Source organism: Solanum tuberosum, unplaced genomic scaffold (genome assembly GCF_000226075.1).
Source record: "Solanum tuberosum cultivar DM 1-3 516 R44 unplaced genomic scaffold, SolTub_3.0 scf00002, whole genome shotgun sequence".
In the NCBI taxonomy this organism is placed as follows: Eukaryota; Viridiplantae; Streptophyta; class Magnoliopsida; order Solanales; family Solanaceae; genus Solanum; species Solanum tuberosum.
The window spans coordinates 925,772-929,348 of record NW_006238928.1 but is presented as its reverse complement, the minus strand read 5'-3'; the positions used below and the strand labels follow the sequence as shown (position 1 = coordinate 929,348).

The following is a 3,577-nucleotide window of genomic DNA, read 5'->3' as shown; positions in this document are numbered from 1 at the left end:
TATATATATATATATTTCGTGTTTTCTTAAACAAAATCAAATGATTAATTTTAGAAATATTTATACTGCATATCCATAATCATGTACATTTCTCGTGCTTATCAGTTTTCTAAATATTTGTGAAAAGTTCAGCTTTTGGGGCATATAGAATAAAATTTTAAATTTTTGTTAAATTATCGGCTCTTTTTTTAACAAATGAAAAATTTAGAGAATCAAAGGTGAAGTAGGGTATCAACCTAAATTCACTAAGCAGAAGTAAACACTACCAGCTTTTAAAAAAAAAATAAAAAAAATCACTAAGCAGAAGGTAGAAAAAACTCAAGAAGTCCTTCATATCTAGAATTCTTGTCTTTTGCATGAGTTGGACCCTAAAAGACACCGCGATATGGTGGGAAATACTTAATCAGTTGGCTTGTCATGGGTGATGCCAAGCACCGGAAAGGAATTGATGTTCAGTTGAAGTTGTGGTAGAAGGAGGAAAAGGCATAGGGCTTGGACAATTGTTCCATTAGCACTTCTCTGAGTTATTTGTAGTGAACGTAATAGGAGAATTTTTGAAGGGATAGAGATGAATTTTGTTAATTTGAGGAGGAGCCTCTTATCCTTGCTTATATTTGGTGAACCTATGATATTCCCTGTTGTATAGAAGATTGGGTGTCTTTCGTAGGCTTACTATTTTTTTGGCATACCACTTGTATAAAGGCGAGTTTCACCCAAGTATAGTGAAATTAGCTTGCCTTATATAAAATGTAAAAAAAAAAAAAAGGACACCGGGATATCATCAAAGAATCCAAATTAAGTTAGTTGTGGATCTTGTTAGTCCTTTGTTGAGCAATATCTTCATTGAATTCGTTTGTGTTAAACCTATTCAAGGAGGATCCATTAACTGCTGAAATGTTCAATTGTAGAGTTGGTGACCTCCCTAGCTACCACCTAAGTAGGTTTTTCATTGGGAGGTTTGTACAAAGACGCACTATGGAGGAACATAATAATTGATAGAGTTAAGACTTGCAAAGATACTAACTAGATTACAAGGGAGATACTTGTCAAAGAGAGGAAGGGGATTCCCATTTATCAAATGTTACTTTTCTGGACACCGACTAATGTGACAAGAAGCTGGAGAGGTTAGAGGAATTTTGTATGGAGCTTAATAGCAGAAAGTTAGGATTCATAATTTGGTTAGTTGGAAATCGTCACTTCCCTAAGAAAATAGAGAGGAACAAAGTATGCATCGAAGGGAGTAGGATTCACATTTCTAGAGTCAAAAATCAATGTTTGCATAATCTGTCTTTCTGGTGTAAAAGCAATCTGTTAGTTAGTATAGACCAATACATGGATTTTCTCAATTGTTAGGAAGGAAAGAGTAATAGCTTGTCTGTTTGGTCTATGCATGAGTCCTGTTTCCTTTTGTACCACCTTGATACCTCTTATTTAAAATCTTACCTTATAAAAAAATGGGACTTGAGTTGAGGTGAAGAGTCTCGGACTGTTCAAGAAGGCATTGTGGGAAAATGGATGTGGAGTCTCGAGACTCAGTAGTGGGCTATGTGGAGGGATGATAGCAAAAAATTGTGGACGAGGTAGGGAGAACGAGGAACATTACATTAGCGCTCCTTCGTGACTTATTGAGAAATATCATGAAGGGAAGAAGAGACTTCAGAAGTAGTAGCATTTTTGAAGGTGGGATGGAAGCAAAATTAGCCTGTTAGATGATACGTGTAGTGGAGAGGTGTGCTCGGGATTTTTTCCGAATATATGCAGGATCTCGAGTCTATGAGAGATGAAAACATAACATATCAGGAGGGCTTCAAGTATGGGAGATATATGAGACTTTGAGGTTTGGGAGAAATTTGCAGGATTGGGAGGTAACTGAATTCTAGAGATTGCTTGAGGTGCTTTGAAACATCATCCTTCACACACTAGCCAGGACTCGTGTAAGATGAGAGATGAGGAAGGATGGATTGTTTTCAATTAAGTCATTCTATCATAGAATTTAAGACTGGTAGATTATTCGCATCAGCTGGTGCTTCATATGCATGTGGGGTGGGGGCGCAAAAGTTTGGACCATCTCATTTTACATTGTAATATGGCAACACAATTGTGTATAGAATATAATCATGAAGGGTGCTGAAATGAAAAACAAATATAAAGAAAGAGCAAACAGGATACATTTTTATTTTGATAAAGTTCATAATAGAAGCTCAAGAGTCCTACATGTTATGAATTCACTATACAGTATCTCAGTAATATTTCACAAAAGCTACCGATCCTTTGTTTCTCTCTTTATATTCCTTTGTAGTAAAAGTCATACAAGGCATCATCGGTATTTTATTGCAGCTAATCAGATGCATCATCTGTATTTGTAGGTTGAGAGAGTTCAGTGGGGACAAGGATCAAATATGAAGTGAAAAAATAATAATAGGGCACGCGTAAAGCGTTTAGAAAGATGAGGATGGCAATTGCTCCCAACAAAACAATGTAAATCCACCACTTGAGAAAAAAGCTCAGAATAGGTATCTTGGATTCACTGAGGTAACTCTTTCACTTCCAAGTTATTTAGATCCACACAAGGAAAATATGTTTTAGCCTTGGAGACTAGTTTTATTTATTTATGAACATCTACTGCTGGTTTTATACAGTTCTCTCTTTCTTTAAAGCCTTATGAAATGTTGGATTAATTGTAATAGTTGAGAATCTCCACAAAGTGGAACTCTCAGCCTTGAAATGTTGTTTTTATGTGTGTTTACTGATTGGATGGCCGTCCTATTAAATTTTTCACATTTCACATATTATGTCATTTTTAGGAGACTGCCAAATTGCAAGCGGGAGAATGAATCAATTAACTTCCTGACTAGTATTTTCGGCGTATGGTAATGAATATGTAGTGTCAACTATCCTTTTCCTTTATGACTTGACTTCTACTATTTATAAAGACAAATGTATGTTATGGTGATTGATAAAGTTGTGTTGTTTCTCAAATCTCATTTGTGCATACTATGCATGCAAAGGTATATGTATGTACTTAATGAACAAAAAATCATCAATACTAACATAGCCAGATCCAAAATTTAAAGTTTATGGGTTCTTACCATTTTCAAAATAAATCGAAAGAGAGAGAGAGAGAGAAAATAAAGGTCGGCATTGTTTTTGTTGAAAATAGAAGGCACTTATAGTGCTCCAGGGGAATTGAACCCTCATCAAAAAGGGCAGTTAAGCTTCTGCTGCTTCGAGCTTTGCTGATGTATCAACTGCTCCTTTTAGTAATGGGTTCCCAACTAACAGTTTCTTATATATTTAACGGATTCTCAATAAAATACTGGGTTTGGACAAAAGTTATTGGGTTTCTGGCAACCCACATAGTAAACACTGCATCCGCCCCTGAATACTGATTGTAGTGGAGCCCCTTCCTTGAATAAGAAATGACTGCTACAACCCTTGTGAATATGTGTTTACTGCTAACTAAAATCAATGTTCATCAATGAGTGCATGCTCAAAGAATACAATGTAAGATGGATGTGCAGTTATACAAGATTAGAAGCGATCACGTTGGCAAGAAGGTTCAAGTTAGACACGTCAA

At 35.8% G+C, this 3,577-nt stretch overlaps 1 protein-coding gene across 8 annotated transcripts in view; it reads left to right on the top strand.

The window, feature by feature from the left end:
* LOC102590562 (ovarian cancer-associated gene 2 protein homolog) overlaps window positions 1–2,979 on the top strand; it is an 8,217-nt gene extending 5,238 nt beyond the window's left edge. For all 8 annotated transcript variants that reach the window (XM_015313013.1, XM_015312983.1, XM_015312928.1 and 5 more), the window contains 2 exons: window positions 2,367–2,532; window positions 2,805–2,979. The gene's annotated coding sequence lies outside the window, so the exon portion shown is untranslated. The remainder of the gene's footprint in view (window positions 1–2,366; window positions 2,533–2,804) is intronic.
* The last annotated feature ends 598 nt before the right edge of the window (window positions 2,980–3,577 follow it).